This window comes from Mastigoproctus giganteus, chromosome 11 (assembly GCF_048544385.1).
Source record: "Mastigoproctus giganteus isolate SK-2022 chromosome 11, ASM4854438v1, whole genome shotgun sequence".
Taxonomy (NCBI): Eukaryota; Metazoa; Arthropoda; class Arachnida; order Uropygi; family Thelyphonidae; genus Mastigoproctus; species Mastigoproctus giganteus.
Genome location: NC_143585.1, coordinates 28,528,352 through 28,551,202, shown reverse-complemented (window position 1 = coordinate 28,551,202; position 22,851 = coordinate 28,528,352). Strand labels below are relative to the sequence as shown.

The window sequence follows — 22,851 nt, the reverse complement described above, 5'->3', positions numbered from 1 at the left end:
TGTAGATTATAAAAAACCCAACTCTCCCGCACCAAATCGTTTATCTAATGTTGTTGTTGTAGGGTTCTAGGAGCATTAGCGACTAACACCATATTGCTCCATGCATATTGTCTGTAAATTGCGTGTTCTGAGGTCGATATTCTGTTTGATGGACGCAAAACTCTAGTTTCCAGGAGGAAAAAACCATGCTACCCTCGCCTGAGACTGATTTACTCAGCCATGTTGTGAAAAAGACCCATAAAGATTCCTCCGTCATCGAGGGATTCGAACTCAGATCATTTCCACCCTGTGTGGAGAGGACGGCGATCCTATCAATTGTGCTACCCACTAGGGTCTTATATCATGTGAACTAGTCAGTTATCGTTGCTATGTACGCTACTTTCAGAATCTTATGATGAAACTGTATTGAGAGTTTCTGGTGGAAAAGGCATAGGCAGGTCAGGTCCATATTCAAATTATTATATCGGCACCAGAGTTGACACTCATATCCACATCGTATATATGTGTGTGTGTGTGTGTGTGTGTGTGTGTGTGTGTGTGTGTGTGTGTGTGTGTGTGTGTGTGTGTTCACGGATCGAGTTACATGTTTTGCGGGCTGAATATCTTAGAATAACTGACGGATTTCCTTGGTCTGAGATCGTCTGGGCACAACCTCGATTAAAGACTTTCGAAATTCCTTCGCCCAACTATGGAATCGAAACGAGAAGCAGACGGCGATGAATCGTGCAGCTACCACGGAGGACATGATCAGATACACGTGGACATGTGTTTTTGTAGAGGGCAGCCCTGGAACGTCAATTAAACTCCGCCTCGTATCTGTCTGAAGAAGAGTACCACTGAAAAAGAGCCAGATATGTGAATAATGTAGGTTTGTGTGTGTTATGTTGTTCTGGCCACTTGGCTACCCAGAAGCATCAGTCACCTGGTGAGATAGTTCTGGGTACTCGTCCACACCACGGGAAGTGGGGCAAGTCCCAATTGAGTTTGTACAGTCTCAAATCAGGAGCTCGTTGGTGTGCATCAGCCAGCGCTGCTTTGTCGGTACATCCTGAGGTGCATTACCCCTGTCCCTCTCTACGCATCTGAAATTTGGTCATCTGCTACTGCCTCCCACCTAAAAAAAGTACCCCAGTCTGGAATATTGGTTGCTTAGATGGATGAACAGGGTGGTGGGTCACCCTTTTACTATCTCCAGATCCATCCTCCAAGCTAATCTAGGGACCACTCCCTGGAGACTTCTCATCACGAGAAGAAATGCACTCACGCTAACACGGCTTATCACAGGCGAATTGATGTCTCATCTGTATCCCCGTTCATCTCTGGCCCAAAGAAGATAAGAGGTGAATGCCGCGACTCCTGCAACCCTCTGCGGTTTACACTTACAAACATTGATTCCCTTAGAGGCATGTTGCCTGCCAACTGCCTCCAAATCTACAATAAACTGGGCATCAACCCTGATAAGTTCTGTTAGGAAAAGCTCTACAGAAAGGAATTCCTCAAGAACTGCTACCAACTCTTGAACCTGTGACGATCACCTATACCTGGTCTTTTTGCCTGCTTCATTTTTTTTTTTTTTTTACTTCTGATGTTTATTTCTATAAGCTTTGTTTTTATTTCAAGCGCATGTAAGTTTAATTCTGTAAATATCTCGGGTCCAGCACGCATGTACTCTTGTACATTGTACAAGAGGTTCCTAGCACCTCAGTATGTAAATCTCACACCCTCCTGGCACGCTGCCGTCCTGGGATAACCCGCAGTTTCTTGTGTTTATTAAACGGATTATAATAATAATAATTGGACTCAGGGGAGGTCCCCATGGATTGGAGATGTGCAAATGTGTCTCCAATTCACAAAGGGTGATCAAAGGGTGACATGATTAATTACAGACCTGTTAGTCTAACTTCTGTTCCAGGGAAAATAATGGAGTTACTGGTGAAAGAAGCATTGCAGGATCATCTAGACAAGACTCTTATAGTTCAGACACAGCATGGGTTTGTTAAGGGGAAGTCTTGTCTGACAAATTTCATTGGATCCTATAATGTGCTCAAAAAGGAACTGGATGCAAAGAATAATTTTGATATCATACACTTGAATTTTAGGAAAGCTTTTGATACTGTGGCATGGAAGACTACTGTACAAATTGGAGCAATACGATATTAAGGGCAAGTTGCTACAAAGGATAAAAGAATGGTTAAGTTTCTTTTTTTTGGTAGTTGTTGCGCATCGGCTTCTGTGGCCATAATGCACCTCCCCAGTTTTTGCAATGCTTTGATCCAAGCCCGAGGCGGGATTCGAACCCGCGACCTTTGGGTTGCCAGGCAGGCACTTTACCCACCCGGCTAGCCTGGTCGGCCGAATGGTTGAGTAAGAGAAGACAGAGAGTGATTATCAATGGACGCTACTCTTCGTGGACTAATGTTATTAGTGGAGTCCCCCAAGGTTCGGTGTTGGGCCCATTGTTGTTTTCGGTATTTATCAATGATATTGATGAAGGTGTATCAGGGTTGATGTCTACGTTTGCAGACGATAGGAAGGTTGGCAGAGTTGTTAGTGACAGTAATGATAGTAGGCTACTGCAACAGGATCTGGAAAAGTTGAGCAGATGGGCTGGGAGGTGGCAACCGAAGTTTAACATTGACAAATGCAAAGCACTGTTTATGGGTAGCGGTAACCTCAGAGTAATGTATCACCTGAGAGGTACTACACTCAGGGTAGTGGAGAAAGAAAAGGACCTGGAGGTAATTGTGTAGTCAGATATGAAGTTTTCTGAGCAATGCAAAAAGGCTGCAAGAGTAACTCATGGTGCCTTGTCAATGATATACAGGAATTTTGCTAGCAGGGATGAGGGGGTGATTATCCCCTTGTATAAGGCAATGGTCAGGCCACAAGTTGAGAACTGTATACAGGTCTGGAGGCCTCATTTTAGGAAAGATGTCGAGCTGCTGGAACGAGTACAGAGAAGGGCAACGAGATTGGTGAGTAGAACAAAGGGTTGGTGTTACCACGAAAGGCTTAAGTTCTGCAAATTGCAGCTTCTGGAGACTAGGCACCTCCGAGGTGATCTAATTGAGGTGTATATGGCCTTGAATGGATTAAGTAAGCTCAATGCTAATGGGATTCTTCTTGCTCAGATTACTCACCTGAGGGGGCATATGTTCAAATTGAGGAAAGGCAATTGTAAAGTAGATGGGCGGAAATTCGACTTTAGCCAGCGGGTGTTTGATAGTTGGAACAAACTTCCAGCGGGTGGTTGATAGTTGGAACAAGCTTCCATCTGTTGGAGGTCAGCAACTTAAATAAGTTCAAGGCATAACTAAACAAACATTTGGAGTGAATGGATGGGTGAAATAGGAAGGTATTTTATTTTATTTTATTTATTTAGTTGACTGATGCTATATAAGCTTGCTTTCTTGCATCATATGCCTCTACTAATGCTAATTCGAGACTCTGACTCACCTGATATTGCCAAAAGGTGGGCCAGATTCCTGTGGGGGGGGCCCACTCAAGAGGAAGGGGAAAAAGGCCACGATCGTATACAAAGCGTGTTAGTTGTCTAATGGCACAAGGGGTTTCATGTGTCCTTTCTCTTTTCAGTGTTATAGCCTTGCACGTTGGATAACGAAAATCAAGCAATTAATTCAGTGGTTTAACAGTTCACGCCAGACCATGAGAACAACAAAAAATAAAAAAAGGATAAACGTTTCCTGGCCTTGACTACAGAAATAAACAAGGTTATACTTTAATTGCTTTATACGAAGTAAAAGAGTACAGAGAATGACACTTCTCAGTGATCTGTCCACTTACAGTAAGTTTGCCATCACCTTTGCTAAGCTAGTAACGCACGGATCGGTAAGTAGGTCAAAAAATTTCTATTTTTATCATTTTTAGAGTTCACTTATCATAAGTGTAATAAGTATGGTACAGAACTTTACGAATGCATTACATCAACGAAATAACTCCTGTAACCTTCAGACGCCTCTTCACCCTATTGGCACACTTAACACGAAATAAAGAAAGCTATGATACAATGCATGCAAAGGTGATTTGTAAATACTCTGACAAACAGTGACGAAGCACAGTAACTGAATTGACAGAACGTTTTGGCACGCAGTTTTGCTAACGTTTTTTGCACCAGAGTTAGTCGATTTTAGAGCCAAAGCAACTAAGGCGATGAGGCGTCAATGTACTGTGTCTGTAAATTGGGGTATTCTATGGTCGATCAGTAGAGTTGATGCTCAGGTTGTATTTCATTTTCAGAAATGAGAGAAATAAGGAAAATACTTATTAATTAATTTCGGCAAGTATTTATTAATTTATATAGAAAATTGGTTTATATTTTCAAGAGGGCTCTTCACAAAATTTGAAACCAGCATAGCTCTTCGCGTGTCACGTCTGTTGTTATTAGACGAAACCGTGCGCACGAGTCAACTGCGCAGTTGCTATATGATGCAGCTTGGTTTGGTCTTAGATTCCGCCGCTCAGCTTAAAATAGCAAGCAGTACGGTTATTCATGACAAATTATGATCAGTCTTTTTTGAATAGCCCTCGTACAAACTGATTTCATATTGTATTATTTATTGTTATCATTTGTTCCTAGATGATAAAAAAAAAAAACCCAGAAAATACTTCCTCTTTTTTTCTTTATTTTTTTACGTTTTTCGTTTACTTTCTTTGTTATTTTAATTTATATTTTGTTTTCTTTTCTTTCATCTTTTAAAAATCATAATTGTACAACTGGAATAGTTGAAGAGGGAAGAAGAAAAATCGAAAATAAAAGTTGTAAGGTCAGTTTTCAACGTTCAACACCTAACACTAAATCGGCATATACAAACATTTTTTTGTGACCTTGCATTCTCCTTGCAAAAGGCTAAGGGCGAGGTAATTTGTTTTAGGCTGCTGCTTGTACCAGTACTCAGGGAAGAACTTGTTTTTGCTAAATTTAACATAAAAAAAACCAACATTCCTAATGTCCTGGAATACCAATGTAATCTTTTTAACGCACTGCCTTATATAGAACTGCCACAACGTTACATTACACAAAATGGTAATTAGCACCAATGCTACACACGAGACAGAAACTGACAGAAGAAAAAAATCATCCTAAACAGAAACTGAAAGAAAAAAATTCATTCTAAACAGAAACTGACAGAAAAAAAAAATCATTCTAAATAGAAAGTGACAGAAAAAAATTCATTCTGAACAGAAACCGACAGAAAAAGTTCATTGTAAACAGAAACTGACAGAAAAAATCATTCTGAACAGAAACCGACAGAAAAAATCATTCTAGACAAAAACTGACAGAAAAAAATCATTCTAGACAGAAACTGACAGAAAAAGAAAATAATTCTAAAAAGAAACTGATAAAAAAAATTATTCTAAACAGAAACTTAGCGAAAAAAAAATAAATGGACTCATTCAAATTAAAACCATGCTAACAGAATAAACTAGCGTTTTAGAAAAGAGAACGCACTTAATAATAAAAAATAACAGTTTTTTTATTTTATTATTTTTTTAAATTATACTACATTTTATAAGTTAACCGGGGAAAAAATCACGAAACGAATTTTGCACAATTTAATGAAGTTATTTAAAAAATTATATTCCTAGCTGTCGATTTCAGTTTTATTTATTATTTTGTTTATTTTATTGTATTGTAGTACTTTCAATATCATTATATACCCACTGGTCAAAAAATTAGAAACATTTTGCAATTGGTCAATTGATGATCAAACGTAAGGTATGCAAATGTTAGTTGTCTATGACCACAACTTCCTTGGTTATTTCAGATCATTTCGTCAATTATGTCAGACCATTTACCAGCAGCCCTCTTTTTTCCAATCACATCCAAGCCATCTTGGCAACATCAGGCACCAGTTAAGAAAACCGTGATAAGCCCTTCACTCCTAAATCCACAGAAATGCTACTTCGCAGCATCCCTTTTCCCTTGGGAAAACATGAGCCAATGCCAATCGATGCTCGGGCTGCACTCTCGTACCTGCTGGCTGAATTATATTGGTCGAACTGCAGCGTCAAAAACTGTTTAAATCTCTTGTCGAGCAAAGCTTGGTGGAACCAACAGCTCAGCGTTGAATTTCAGAATAAACAAAGGCTATATGCAAAATGGAAAGCCACTGGACAGGACTGCGTACTCAAGGACCAGTACCCAGTTTAACAGAAGCAAATAACACTCACTTAATGTTCTATATATGTAGTATACTCAAGTCATTTCTCCATTTTCATGTACTTCATTTCACTTATTTATCATTCTATTATTTATTTATGTATTTTGGCTTTTGAGGCAATAATGTCTCTGTAGTACATTGTTAACCCCTGGCCACTGTGCCAGGGGTTAACAGTTGACGGGCTGTTGCAACTACTATTATGTAAATTATCATTCTAAGCGTTGCAATAAAGATTCTTCTTCTTCTTCTTCTTCAAATCTAAATCGAAAGCCTACATCGATAAAATAATCAAGATTGGAACGGTACCGTTTAAGGCAAGGTATGATGAATTCCCTCAACCACTTAATCCTATATGAATGGCCTAACTACATCACAAGATTGAAGCCAAAGTTAGCACCAGACCTTAAGGACCTTCACAACAGTTGTCAGCAAGATCATCTCGCATCCCTCATCATTACAAAAAGAGAGTTTATCCAGGCCATCAATGATATCCCACCAATGTCTTTCACTAGATATGATAGTGTCCCACAAATCACCCTTAAAAATCGGTAATGGAATTTTCACAACTCAAAGTTTCCAAATTGCCTGGAACCAATATATTGTTCGACCAATTCCCAAAACACAAGGAGCCACCTCAGTTAAACAGTTCAGGCCAGTAATGAAAGCTTCATATATCCTCAAAGTTATGGAGAAGTGCTTTCTTCCCATCTTAACCAACTAGGTTCTGCCATGTGATTCACCATTTAGTCGTTATACCTTGAAACGCAGGTCCACCATCACCAACCTGCTGACAAACACCAACACCATTTGGGACTCTACAAGATAGAGTTGAGATGGAAATTGTTTATCTGCATATCCGGTCAGCATTCGACTGCATAGACGTCCGGCCCCTCCTTTCAGCTTTGCGAGGAGGGATACCAGATCAAAGGCAATATCCTAGAATTCTTAAAGTCGCTTCTTACAACAAGGGTCCTTCACCTCACTGTGAATAAAAAATAATTCAAAAGGAAAGTTTGTGTAGGGGTTCTCCAAGGCGGAGTTCTTTCTGCTCTCCTCTTTATGGCTGCCATTCATCCATTCCTGTGCCAGCAAACGGAATTTACCACTTATGCATATGATTTAAAGCTCTTCTATCGGATCCAGGACCGACCTGATACCGCTTCCGAAACCATCATTAACAGCCTTAAGAATCTTATTACATATTTAGCACAGTTCTCTCTTAAAATTAATCCAAATAAATCTGCACGAATGGTGTTCTCACTTAAATCCCATCCAACTCAACTAAACCTGGAAATCGACGGACTCTCCTTCCCTCCAGTAATCATGCACAGAGATCTCGGCGTCATCTTCGACCCTAACCGCAGCTTTAAACACCATGTTGTAGATACTCACAACAAGGTCTACAGAACAAGATGGTTGCCAAACAACACCGCCTGCATGTCACAGAAGCTGAGTACACGCTTCAATACATTTACCGATTTCTGCAACCACTCACCACTTATGGAAATCTGGGCGTCGGCAACGAAAACCACGCTAAAAACCATCTCATCTCATGAGTATTGGCTTCTTCGCAGGGTCTTCTTCAAGCATAAATTTCCACCTATCAAATACACTTCAGAAGTTCAGATATTACGAAACTATTAATCTACAGAAAAGTCCCAGAACGAATCTTCACCCTCCGCTTACTCGTCTCAATGAAAACGATAGCGGGCGAAATTGATAAGCCAAGTTTTTGGCAGATGTGTAATTGGAGAATCCCTCCGAAACCCTGAAGAGCCCTCCCCTCTCTTCAGTCTGTGGCGTGGAGGCTCTGCAAAGGCGACAGATTCCTGCCCATGGAGATGCTCCACAACGTTTAAGAGATGGATGTCGACTGCACGAAGTTCATAGAGAACAAATCCTTCAGAAGAGTATCATCAAGGAACAGCTTTCATCTTCAGCTGAGTGACTGCCACTGTTTTTCTTCGTGCTATGTGTAGTACGAAAAAAAATGTTTTTTTCATTTCCAACGTTAATAATTTGGTTTTTTTTTTTTGCACTTTTTCCTGTTTTCGTTCCTTTTACGTTAAACCCCTAGTATTGTTGCTGTTATGAGCATTTTCATCAGGAATCCATGTAAAAACTTCACTGATTGCAATAAAGATATATATATATATATATACACACTGAGTGATCACCACGTTATGACCACCACTATGAAAACTGAATGCGACCGGTTGACCACGTGAGGTACGAGAGTGCGCAGTTAGTCGACCTACGTAGCATAGATAAGGTGTCAGTGGTTCAGTAGGTAGTAAAATTTCAATTTTACTACCTACTGAACCACTGACACCTTATCTGTGATGGGTAAAAGGAAAGATTTATCGGACTTTGATAAAGGACAGACTGTGGGAGCTCGACGAGCTGGTGCCTCGATTTCCCAAATGGCTGAACTGGTGGGGAGTTAGAGAGTCGCCGTTGTTAGAGTGTACCAAGAGTGGCGTTAAAATGGTCAAACAACGACCCGATGGCAAAACTGCAAAGGACAGCGAAAGGTTGATGTTAGAGGTGAGCGCCGGGTCGACGACTCGTACAGACGAACAGACGCAGCACTGTTGAAGAGTTGGCTACCCAATACAACATGGGCCAACCCGGAACAATATCTGGCATGACCATGCTTCGCACGCTCGCACGTATGGGCAAGCAGACGACCCCTACGGCATCCTCTCCTAACCAAGGTTCATCGCCGTAAAAGACTCGCCTGGTGCAAAGAGCATGCAAGTTGGACATTAGAAGACTGGAAGAAGGTGCGCTGGTTGGATGAGTCACATTATTTACTCCACACCGTGGATGGTTGTGTACGGATTTGGCGTCAACAACATGAAGCTCTTGATCCATCATGCATAGTATCAAAAGTGCAGGCCGGTGGAGGCGGTTGTATGGTGTGGGGCATGTTTCACTGGCAGCAACTTGGACCCATGTTGCATGTGGAACAACGTATCAGTGGTCTCCGATATTGTCAACTGCATGCTGACTGTGTACACCCCGCTATGTTACACTTTCTCCCGAATGGCGATGGTGTCTTCGAGATAACAATGCCTGGAGTCATCGGGCACTTGATGTGCAGGAATGGTTTGAGGAACACAGTTCTGACTTCCAGCATATCGACTGGCCTCAGAAATCGCTCGATATCAATCCCATGCAGCACTTGTGGGACACAATGGAAAGGCATATCAGGCGTCTGGATACACCAATCACCTCCACACCTGCATTGCTGATCGCATTACACACAGCTTGTTTGGCCATACCTCCCGAACGCTTCCGGCATCTTGTTGAATCAATGCCACGTCGGATAGCTGTTTTATTGAGGGCAAAAGGAGGACCTACGAAGTATTTGGTAGGTGGTCATAATTCAGTGATCATTCAGTGTATATATATATATATATATATATATATATATATATATATATATATACTGTATGCTTTCCTGAAAATTCTTAGTCGATCCGGTCATGAGGAAGATAGCTGATCCTTCCGATTTTCAGAAAAGTGTTATCGTTGGAGCATGTATAGAATAGCCAAAATTGAGAAAACAAAGAATTTGTGTATCGAAATCAATCATCTTAAAGGTATACAATGAGTGGAAGAGAAAAGGAGAATGCAGCTCTAAAAGTAAAAAAAAAATGTGGCAGAGAATCGTCCAATAACAAGACCGGGAACTTAAAGCAGCGAATTATAGGTCAGAATAAAGTCAGGTGTGTGGAAAATGACTCAAAAACTCAATTTAGGCAAAGAAAGACCCATTACCAATTGACCTATGCGGCGGGAGTTGAAGAATCTTGAATTTGGTAGTCGTGTGCGTATACGAAAACAATTTTTAAAAAATCGAAAGATTTGACTGTTTGGTGTTGCCAAACAGTCAAATCTTTCGATTTGACTAGATTTTGAAACAACAGAAAAAGATCAAGGGGTCTAAGAAGGCTCGATTTACACTTTTTTTTTCTTTTGTATTAAAGGTAGAGTGAAAGTGTGGCATGAACCTCATGGAGCCATACATCCAGTGTCATCTCCACCACTCAAGCGGCTGAAGGTGGTATTATGGTATGGGATATGTTCTATTGGTACGGACTGAATCAGCCATACCGTCAGAAGGTAGTGTTATCTCCAATGAATACCTTTTTTGTCATATAATACCAACTTCACTCTGCAATGCTTCGTTTTTAACATGACTGCGATGGATTCTTTCAAGACTACAACGCAACTATCCATGGTGAAAAAATTGTATCTGGACGGTTCGATGAACGTTTCCAGGACTTCTAACATCCATCCTGGCAGCCAAATTCTTCGGATATAAATCCAATTAAGAATGCCAAGGATACGTTGGAAAGGGCAGTTCTGCTTCACAATTGTTTACCGACCATAATACAGCAGCTGACAAATATCCTAATGGAAGAATAGTGAAATCTGGGGCTAGACTCTCACTCTCAGATACGTAGTGGAATCCAGCACACCAGGTTTATAGGCTGTGTTATTAAGCCTTTGACACTGTTTTTGTGCTTGCATGTGTGTGCATCATTCCATTAGGAATGTTAATGAGATCACCACTAGACTCAGGGACAATTCCCCTGGACTGCGCTTAATCAGTAAATATGAAAAAAAGTTTTAATTTTCAAACTCGTGTTGTTGACACCACGCTAGACGCTTGCGTGGTGCATAGACGCTTATTGTCTTCCCATATCCGTCCGTCCGTCTGTCCGCATGTAACCAAGGGTCTTCCAGTGGATGGATTTTTATGAAATTTTATACTTAGTTCTTTTAAAAATATCTGTCAAGCTATTCCAAATTTCTTTGAAATCGTACAAACAGAAATCAGGAAATTATTATTTCTTTTTCCATACAAACAGTATGGAAAGAAGAAATTCATAGCTAAAGTGTAATTTAAATGTAATATTGTTAGCTTTAGATAGTTCTCTTGAAATGCAATACCAATGATGATTTCACAGCAAACAATTCCATTTTTCCTATTATTTTTCCTGGCATAAAGGAGAAATATTTGTTCTTCTTATTTGTACTTGAAAAAGAGATCGGATAGGCAGAACATATTTATATATAAAAACAAAAAAATATACAATTATAACATTTTAATCAGTGAGACGGTTGGGTTTGATGGAAGCACACAGTTTTTTAATACGAGGATTTATTGTGTATAGGGTTACTCTCAGCTCTTCTACCGACTTTAGTCTCTCTCTGTTTCTCTCTATTTAATCTCGTTTAAAGCGAAAACTCGTTTCGCAGTAGGAAGTGGAAAATGGTAATAAAATTCTAATTGCCTTTTCTGAAATTGTTGGATATTCATTTTGAATTTTGCTAATATTCAAAATTTGCTAATATTAGCACTATTAAGTGACTTTCCAGCGACTGGTCACTATGGATCTCAACCAATTCTTCTTCCTCTTGCAGATTAAATTCTAACATCAGAAGGTTTCTTGTTGCAAATCGGTCTCTTACCCACAAATATTTTTTGGTTTCAAGGGATAGGAAGTAATGCTCAATTTTTGTCTTTAACAACTCTAATGTTTCGCTTATTACATTAATTATTTTAGTATAATTCGTTTTGGCAGTCAAGGGAAACATTTACATTTTTTTCATTCACATATTTTTTCCATATACTTAACTTTTCTTTAAAGGCGAACAACTTGTCAATAGAAGTGAGTAAATTTTCCTATGGGCCTTGCATACTGATATTTAATTCATTAAGCTGCGCGAATAAATCTGCTAGAAAAGCTAATTTGCAGCACCAAATTTAATCACTAAATAATCACCAAATTCTGACTGCTCCAGTGAAAAAAAATATGACCATTTCCTCACGCAACTCGTCCATACGCATAAGTACATTTTCTTTTGGTAGCCATCAAACCTCAGTATGTATCATTAAAGAAAAGTGATGCAGACTCCAGTTCCTCGCAAAATTTTCCGAAAATCCTTTTTTTTTTTGTGGTCTACTTTTGATATAATTGATCATTTTAAATAATTATTCATTACTTTGAAAATTTCTTGGCCGCTTGTTCTTTCATTGAGTTCATCACAAATAAAAACAAAAACATAATAATAATAATGATTGTGTCGTTTTCGATAAACCTGACAAATGCTGTTAATTGGGCTTTCCCGCTGTCTGTAGAATTATCCACTTGCAATGCAAACAGTCGCCCAAAATTGCACACTGGTGTTCAAAACTTAAGGACTAACACTATTTCTAAAGGTTACAACCACAAAATCTTTACTGAAGGTACTCTTTACTGATGAGAGTAGATTCCGTCTCAGCAGCGATTCTGGACGTCAGCTAATCTGGAAAGAGGTTGGTACACGGTATCAACCCGCAAACATCACTGAAGGGATCGATATGGCGGTCGAGGTGTTCTCATCTGGGGAGACGTTATCTTGGATGGACGTACACAACTCCAGATATTGGAAGGCGGCACTGTAACCGGTGCACGCTACTGTACTAAGGTAATCCTTCCCCATGTGCGTCTGTTTCGAGGTGCCATTGGCCACGAGTTCGTGTTTATGGATGATAACGCCACACCCCATCGCATTGCAGCTGTTGATATCCTTTTGGAAAGCGAGGACATTATTCGTATGGATTGGCCTTCCTCGTCCCCCCCAATCTAAATCCCATCGAACACATATAGGATGCTCTGGGGAGACACCTAACGACACGTCCACACCCACCAGAAAATGTTTACCAGCTGAAGATGGCGCTGACAGAGGAATGGACGATGTTATCGCAAGAACTTATCAACAACATTGTTCTAAGTATGGACAGGCGGTGCAAAGTCTGCATCGACATTAAGGGTGGCCATATCTCCTACTGAGGACCACCTCTTCTCTTTGTTTCATCTTTGGCAGTGATGCATCTGTATCATGGCAGCCAGTGCTATGTTTCCATTTTTGAATAAAGTCCCTCTGTACCGTTTTGTTTCCGTTGTTGTGTTGGTGTTGTTTCCGTCATCATTTCTGTACCTCACGGGGTTCCTTTGGTATGCTTTTCCCATATCCAAGTCACTCCTATGAGAAGCTACAGGTGAAAACCTGACTGGTCCTTAAATTTTGCACACCAGTGTATTTCGAACAACTTATTCTTCAATATCATCGGACATTTCTTTTATACGCCTGCTAATTGTGCTGTTCGAAAGTGGTACAGTCCTCTTTTCAGCTTCCTCTCTCAAAATACTTTTCACTATTACCTGACAGACTGGTAAAATAAGACCTTCTGCAATCAGGTGAGGTGTCTTTTTTTTTTTTTGCCCACAAGTTCAGTTACTAAATTGTTGCGCTTTATCAGATATTTTAGCCATATTATAAAATTCAGTACCTTGTTTTCTAGTAGAGGCCAGCAGTCTTCACCATTGATTCATTCGACAATTTTAAACCATATGCCACACAAATATTAAGTGGTATACGGTTTAAAATCCCCCCCCCAAAAAAAAAACATCATCATATTTTCGACAACATGTTTTCTTCTTTTTTGATGTTGATGGTTGCTGGTTCTTGTTTCTGTCATTTTCTCCAAACTCGTTGTTATCAATTTGCCTCTTCTGATTTCCTTTCACTAAAAATTTATCCATCGCTAATAATTTCTAAAAAAAAATTAAAGTTACTTCTAGAATGTACTATTACAGTTAATTTAAAATACCTGTTCTATACGAATTAACTGAAGATGACGTTTTAGAGATATAAAAAGGAAATTTCTTATTGTGCTACTTACAAATTTCGCTTATACAACTGCAGTGTGCCTGGGAGAGATCCTCAAGTGATAAGAATGGCCGATTAAAGGTGAACAGATCTAGTACTAGGAATCAAAATGTGACATCATATTGACTACTGGAAGGAGGCTAGGATCGGTGCAGAGTAAATAAACAAATTTCTTTATTTGAATTAATTTTTATTATAAAAATTGGATTTATTAATTTTTTTATTTGCATTTTCCGAGGCACACCTGAAGCATACTCGCGGCACACTAATGTGCCGCGTCCACTGGTGGAGAACCACTGCATTAACTACTCCCCTTTTTTTTTTTCCACTTTCCTGAAAGAATTGTATTAGAGGACGAACTAGTGTGTTTGTTAATAAACTCTTGGTAAATGTTATGGACACCCTTTTGTGAGCAATCAGTAATATGTAATGAAGTTGTTTGTATTTTGTAAATTGCCTGTGTGCTAAGGCAGCTTTTGTCTGTTTGTGTAACCTGAGGAAACAATACAAGTGCGATTCAGGGCAGGGATTCAAAGAGTAACCCATGGCCCACTGCCGAATTTGTGCATTGCTTGACAATACTAGGCCGGTAAGTGACTTTTAACCGTTAATGTGACGCTTGAGCTTGGAGTTCTGAAGTGATCAAACCATATTTGACTCTAGAGCAAATTTATAGCTTTTCCCTTTTCTTTTCTAATCCCTTCAGTCATGTAGTGAAAGTTTTGGAGTCTGATGGACACCATAGAGAAATTACACATTTTTTACATTTCAAGGATACAGCTTTAGAACAAATACTGCATACCAACTAGATAAAACAAGTCTACTGGTAATGGTTTGGAAGGCTCATAGGTCAGTGTGTGAATAATCTCACCCCTACTGCAATGTCCACTCAAGATCGAAGGAAAGTGTGTGTGTGTGTGTGTGGTGGAATGTAGAAGCGGGTAGCACTGCCAAGATCATCCTTTTTGTCAAGGAGTTGGGTACCTCTGTGAACATGGACTAGTATACCAAAGAAGTCTGTCCCATTTGGAATAGGCTGTATATGGAAACATTTCCATCAAACAGAAAAAACAGCTGCAGAATAACAAAGTGTGCAATGCCAGCTAAAACAATTGGTTTTAAAAACATTTGGGAAAATGCACTTGGCTGGTACCAAGATGCTTTTAATATTTCTGCCTAAAAACCACTAAAAGGAACATGTAAAGAAAAGTTGAGCGAAATATGTGTAATATATTAGGAGAAGGAAAGTGTATTTTAATACGCGAATTATAGAAGAATAATATGTAAATCTGTTTGCCCTAGAAGAAGTTGCAATCCCTCGGCTATTTCAAAATCAGGTTTACATAAATAACAGCTTGTTTGTTATTGTTGCAGTAAAGAATGGAGCTTTTGATTATACCAGCCTTCTTCACTTCAAAAGGGAACGAACAAAGCATGTATTTATTCAACGAATAGTGTATTGTCCCAACTTTCGCCATTATGACTATCTTAATGCGTCCAGGAAAACCGAATTTTAGGTAAAAAGGTGGTAGTATTGAATTCTTCTCCTTTAAATTCTTCTCTTTCATGATCTTTAAAGCTTCATTGAGCTGCACTAACGATGATGGCAGTCTTGGCCTTTCCCTAATTCTGCGTTCCAGTTCATTCCATAGATGATCAATTGAGGTCGAACTTCTATTTGGTCACCGAAATATAGAAATATTCCGATATTATTAATTTCAATCTCCGCGTTTAGGATCATTTTACTTGCTCTGTCGACCTACAGCGTTGTTCTGTATAAGGCATAAGTTTCGTTTCCATAAAATTGCCATATCTCAGGATTGTCCAGAACATCAAAGTAGGATTCGGCATTCGTCGTGTGGTTCCATGCTCTGTGACCACTGGCCCATTCCATGGAAAACAACCTCCATACCATTATACCTCAAAACAGTGCACTCATTTAATGAGTATCCTCCAGGCTTCTCCATATGGAAAGATATCCATCATATTGGAAGAATGTGTAGTGTGACTAGTTCAGACGACTAATTTCCGATGATCGTCAATACCAGTTTGGTGTACCTTTCATCATGACAGTAGACGGTGTGCATTTGCTTTTGCTGTGAAACGACTTGTGGATTGGAACACTTCTGTGAATGTTCATGGCATTCAGGCTCTCTACGTATCTTGGAAGCAATTACAGATTTGTTTGCGGCCGCTTGCATCAGATACCCAGCCGTCTCAAGGGGCAACAGTCAGTCTGTATTTTATATTTACTTGGTGGTTTCATGATCTCAGTGTCATCTCTAAACTTAAATTTTTTTGAAGTTCGTTGCCAACTGTCAACTTGAGAATATTTAGTTCCAGCAATAGCACGCATGGACATTTTCCACACATTGAACTATTATTCCTCGGAAACTCTTAGTTCTCTTAGTACCCTTTTCGTGTACCTATCGATCTCCATACATGTTTCAAATCAATTCAGGATGTACCACTGATGACGTTTATAGACCAAAAAATTTTGTGTATTTGGTAATGAAATAATCTCCCGCAATTGGAGGAAGAGTCATTTAACTTTTGGTAGAATAACGTAGAACAGGATTAATATTTTTCATTACTATTTCTTTTGAGACGATTAAATACCAGTGCAATTCTTTAAAAAACTGAAATTGGTCCAAGGTGAGAAACGAAGATTATGTTGAAAGACTTTTCTTATTAATAAAATTTCCTATACGTTTCGTGTTTTCTGAAAACTACAACCTAAAAAAAATTGAAATCAAGTTTGTTCTCATTTCTCAAACTCCAGGTACTCCATACAAATGTTCTCTTGGGTTGTTTAGAATTATTTAAGCAACTAAGACACTGAAGCGTCTGTATGTCGTGTTTCTAAATCGTGGCAGCTTTGTGTATTTCACTGGATGAAAAATCCGATTTTCCAATAAGGGAAAACCTTTCTACTCTCAAGGACGAATATCAGATTATTATAATATGTTTGCCAGTTACCTAGAAGCAATTTTCATCCCCTATCTAATAGGACTAATGAAACATTAAAATTCTGTGCAGCTAGTACTAGTGTGTAAACAAGTTAATGAATTGAACTTCGATTGTTATCGACAAACAGGCTTGAAGCAAGAAAAATATTTATTATTAGCAGTAGCATTTGCATTAGTAGGCACATGATCCAAGAAAACGAGCTTATACAGCATCAGCCAAAAAAAAAAAAAAAAAAAAAACCCCTTTCCATTTCACCGGACCATTCATTCTAAATGGACATGTGGACATGTGTGTATATGTAAGGGCGGCACCTAGAACATTTGTTCAACTCCGCCTCCTATCTCTGTGAAGAACAGTATCACTACAATTGGGCCAGATGTGTGTGACGTAGGCTTATGTGTATTATGTATGTGTTCTGTTGTTCTGTTCTGGCCGCTTGGCTACCCAGAAGCATCAGTCACCTGGACAGATGATTCTGGGTACTCGTCCACACCACGGGAAGGTGGGCCAGTCCCATTAAAACACGTACGGTCTCTAAAGAGACTCTGACCCACCTGGTGTTGTCAGCAGGTGGGCCAAGAACCTCTGGGGGCCCATTCCAGAGGGAAGAGAGGAGAAAGAAAGAAAAAAAAAAAACTACCCGTGGTGCAGGTTGTAAAAAAAAAATAAAATAAAAAATAAATAAATAAAAAATAAATAAATAAAAAATAATAAAAAGCTAGTGATGCGTGCAGGTAATATATTATAATAAACGTAATATATTATAATAATAAAGTGATATATTATAATAATTGTAATATATTATAATAATAAAGTGATATATTTATGTGTGAAAAATAAAAATAAAATAAATATTGATAGTATGGCAAATTGAGCAAAAAAAAAACGATAATAATTATATTAATAATAAAATAAAAAAAAATAATAATAATAATAAATAAAAATAAAAATAATAGAAATTAAAATAAATAAAATAAAAAATAAAATATATAGAGAAAAAAATAAATAAAAATAAAATAAAAAAATAAAAAATAATAAAAATTTGAATTTAGCCTTCCCCTTCACAAGTGTGAAATCTAGGCTGTAGAACTGTTTGTCTGGGTTTGGTTGGCATTGGCATAGATGGTCTTTCGCCGGGTAAAAATGCCAGACGCAAAGGCCTGCAGGGAGGAAAGATTGTCTGGAGTCTGGATTAGTTGACCCACATTGGTTGGGAAGAAGTTCAGAATGTCTCTCCGAAGTTGATCTCTGAGATCCTGGTACAAGTCACAGTCAAAAAGAAGGTGGTACCAGTTTTCCTTACCTCCACAAAAGCATAGGTCGGTAGCGAGAAGCCCCAGTTGGTACAGCTTTTCATTCAGGGAGCCGTGGCCGGTCACCAAGAAGGACGTTTCAAGGCTGAGAGAGAACCAGGATCTTGCAGTTTTGGTCATCGCAAACTTTACCTCGGGGAGGAATCGTTTGGTTACTGTGCCTTTTGGCGAGGTATTCCACCTGGTTTTCCAGATGCTGACCAGTTCGCTGTAACATCTTGTTTTTTCCCACTTATCATCTGCAGTGAGATTAAGCTCAATATCCAGAATACAGGTTGGTATTTTCTTTCTGATTCTGAAGCAGAGCTCATGGAAGATCGTAAATAAATCAAGCGGGAGAGTTCCCGCAATTACCTGAATAGCTGCCGTGGAGACAGTCCTGCATATACGGTGGGTGGCCAGGATCGTTCCTCTTTGAATGGAGTTCAGTTTGTTTCTCATTTTTATAATAACTGCACGGTGGAACCACACACCGGCAGCATAAGTTGCAATGGATAGGAATACTGCTTTGTAGTATAGCGATAACGTTCTCTTAGACAAACCCCAATCACTTCGAGAGACTCTGAGGATGGAGGCAGAAAAACCTTTAACTTTGGTGCTGAGGTGTTGGAGGTGTGGGAAGAAGCAGAGTTTGTGGTCTATAGTGACCCCTAAGACCCTTGCTTGTGTAACTAAAGGCAGTTGCACACCAGAGATCTTGATTTGTGGGGGTCTCCGCAGGTCAAGTTTGTTCTTGAAGACCATCATTTTGGATTTAGCTGGATTTATATGGAGCTTGTTTAACTTGGTCCAGATGGAGAGATTGGACAAAACATGCTGAGCATTAGCTTCCAGAGCAGAGCGTGAGTTTCCAGACACGATGATGGTGAGATCGTCCGCAAATGCTACAATTTTTGTGTTATCAAAGGAGTTACCAAGCCAATTTTGGAGAACCATGTTCCAGACCAGGGGCCCCAGGACGGAGCCCTGAGGACAACCCCGGTAGACAGGCCTTGTGATCTGAAGAAACTTTGATTTTACTACTATAGAGCGCTCTGAAAAGTAGTTCTGGAACAGCTTGTACAAATTGGAAGGGCATCTGGCGGCACGGAGACGTTCAAGTGCACTTTCCCACCATAGAGTGTCAAAGGCTCCTTCGAAGTCGAAAAAATAGCTAATTCATATTTGGAGGTTGAATGTTTGTCTAGTTCTGCCTTGAATTTATTTAAGCTATCAACTTCTACAACAACAGATGGAAGTTTATTGCAGCAATTAACTACCCGCTGTCTAAAGGCAAACTTCCGCACATCTATTTTACAACTGTGTTTCCTCAGTTTTAATCTATGCCCCCTCAGGTTTGTAATCTGAACAAGAAGAAGAATCCCATCAGCATTAAGCCTGCTCAATCCATTCAAGGCCTTATACACCTCAACCAGATCGCCTCGCAGGTGCCTAGTCTCCAGAAGCTGCAATTTGTAGAATTTAAGCCTTTCTTCATAAGGGTGCCCCTTTGTTTCCTTCACCAGTTTTGTTGCCCTTTTCTGTACTCGTTCTAGCAACTCTACATCCTTCCTAAAATGAGGCTTCTAGACCTGTACCTAGTACTCAAGGTGTGGCGTGACCTTATACAAAGGGATAATCACCTCCTTTGCAAGCAGGGATAATTACCCCTGTCTCAAAATTCCTGTATATCATTGACAAGACCCCATGACGTACTCTGGCAGCCTGTCTACCTGATCAGAAAACTTCATATATGACTGCACAATTACCCCAAGGTTTCTTTGATTCTCCACTAACATGAGTGTAACCCAACATGGTACATTTCTCTGGGGGTTACTGCTACCTATATGCAGTACTTTGAATTTGTCAATGTTAAACTTGCCGACCGGGCTAGCCGGGTGGATAAAGTGCCTGCCTGGCAACCCAAAGGTCGCGGGTTCGTATCCCGCCTCGGGCTTGGATCAAAGTACTGCAAAAACCTTGGGAGGTGCATTATGGCCACAGAAGCCGATGCGCCAACAACTGTCCAAAAAAAAAAAAAAAAAAAAAAAAAAATGTTAAACTTCAGTTGCCACTTCTCAACTCATCTACCCAACTTTACCAGATCCTGTTGCAGTAACATACTGTCATTATTGTCATTAACAGCCCTGTCAACCTTTGTATCATCTACAAAACTTTGACATTAAGCTTGATGTACCTTCGTCAATATCATTGATAAATATACAAAACAACAATGGGCTAAACACCGAACCCTGAGGGATACCACTAATAACATTAGTCCACGTAGAGCAGTGCCCATTGACCACCACTCTCTGTCTTCTCTCACTCAATCATCCTTTTATCCATTGTAGCAACTTGCCCTTAATGCCATACTGCTCCAATTTGTACAGTAGTCTTCCATGTGCAACAGTATCAAAAGCTTTCCTGAAATCTAAGTATATGATATGAAAATTATTTTTTACATCCAGCTACTTTGTGGCCACATCATAGTATTCAATCAAATTTTTCAGACAAGACTTTCCCTTGACAAACCCATGCTGTGTCTGAATTATTTCTGCAGTCTGGTCTAAATGATCTTGCAATGCTTTTTTAGCCAGCGACACCATTATTTTCCCTGGAGACTAGCTTGTATCTTCCATAGGCTTCTGTGTCGACTGACAATTTATGTGCATCCCATGCATTTTTCCTCTCTGCCACGAGTCTCATTAGTTCATCTGACATCCATTTGGGCCTGAACCTAGAGCAATATTTCTTAGTTAGAACAAAAAGCCTAGTAGCTTCCAAGATTATTTCCTTGAATGCTTCCCATTTAGAATTTGCTGTTGATAACATCATCATTTGGTCCCACTAAATAGAACCTAAAAAATCTATCTCTGAGACCACTGTAGTTGCCTTCACGAAAGCAAAAGCCTTTCCCATTACTCCTGATGGTAGTTACATCTTTAAGTAAATCCCACATCAGTACACTGTGATCACTACCACCTGGTTGTTCCTTTATCTGTAAATTCTTAATGCATGAATAATCACTACTGATAATGAGATCAAGAGTTACTCCCTCTTGTTGCCTCTCTAACATGGAGCTATAGAAAACAATCATCGAATAATTCCACAAAAGCCTTGCTAGTGTTCGAGTGACCAACCCACGAGATCCAATCAAAAGATTGGATCTCGTGGGTTGGTATACGAGAAGTTTGATATACGAAATAAGAACTTTGCTAGCAAAGTTCTCGTATATCATTGATAAAGCCTCATGAGCTGCTTTGGCAGCCTGTCTGCATTGCTCTGAAAACTTCATATCTGACTGCACAATTATCCCAAGGAATTTTACATTCTCCAATAACCTGAGTGTAGTACCGCACAGTTGGTACATTACTCTGGGGTTACTGCTACCCATATGCAGTATTTTGCATTTGTCAATGTTAAATATTCAGAATAATGGTTATTGCATTAGTAGTTAGTGGAATATGATATTAATACTACAGTTTGCAATAAAGATATACGATGTGGGTTGAAAGTTTTTAGCTTAATATACACTGGGTGATCACTGAATTATGACCAACCCTATGAAAATTGAATGTGACCCGTTGACCACGTGAGGTATGAGAGTGCGGAGTTAGTCGACCTACGTAGGATAGATAAGGTGTCAGTGGTTCTGTAGGTATTAAAATTCCGAGCGTGATGGGTGAAAGGAAGGATTTATTGGACTTTGATAAAGGACAGATAGTGAGTGCTCGACGAGCTGGTGCCTCGATTTCCGAAACGGCTGAACTGTTGAGATCTTCGAGTGCAGCCGTTGTTAAAGTGTACCAGGACTGGCGTCAAAATGGTGAAACGATGACCCGACGGCAAAACTGCAAAGGTCAGCGAAAGGTTGATGTTAGATGTGAGCGCCAGGTCCAACGACTCGTACAGGCGAACAGGCGCAGCACTGTTGAAGAGTTGACTACCCAATACATGGGCCAACCCGGAACAATATCTCGCCCGACCATGTGTCGCACGCTATACCCTTCGGCATCCTCTCGTAAGCAAGGTTCACCGGCGTAAAAGACTCGCCTGGTGTAAAGAGCATGCAAGTTGGACGTTATAAGCCTGGAAGAAGGTGTGCTGGTCGGATTAGTCACGTTATTTACTCCACACCGTGGATGGCCGTGTACGGATTTGGCGTCAACAACATGAGACTCTTCATCCACCATGCATGGTATCAAAAGTGCAGGCCGGTGGAGGCGGTTGTATGGTATGGGGAATGTTTTACTGGCAAGAACTTGGATCCTTGTTGCATGTGGAACAACGTATCAGTGGTCTCGGTTATCGTCAACTGCTTGCTGACTGCGTACACCCCGCTATGTTACACTTTTTCCCGAATGGCGATGGTGTCTTCCAAGATAACAATGCGCCGAGCCATCGAGAACTTGATGCGCAGGAATGGTTTGAGGAACACCGTTCTGACTTCCAGCATATCGATTGGCCTCCGAACACTCTCGATATCAATGCCATAGAGCATTTGTGGGACACTATGGAAAGGCATATCAAGCATCTGGATACACCAATCACCTCCATACGTGCATTGCTGACCGCGTTACACACAACTTGTTTGGCCATACCTCCCGAACGCTTCCGACATCTTGTTGAATCAATACCACGTTGGATAGCTTCTGTACTGAGGGCTGAAAGGAGGC

At 39.9% G+C, this 22,851-nt stretch overlaps 1 long non-coding RNA gene across 1 annotated transcript in view; it reads left to right on the top strand.

Moving 5' to 3' along the window:
• Nucleotides 1–3,783: 3,783 nt before the first annotated feature.
• Nucleotides 3,784–22,851, top strand: part of LOC150077841 (uncharacterized) — a 40,359-nt gene continuing 21,291 nt past the window's right edge. Inside the window, exons 1-2 of the long non-coding RNA XR_016547616.1 lie at nucleotides 3,784–3,849; nucleotides 13,950–14,069. This is a non-coding gene — a long non-coding RNA (uncharacterized LOC150077841). The remainder of the gene's footprint in view (nucleotides 3,850–13,949; nucleotides 14,070–22,851) is intronic.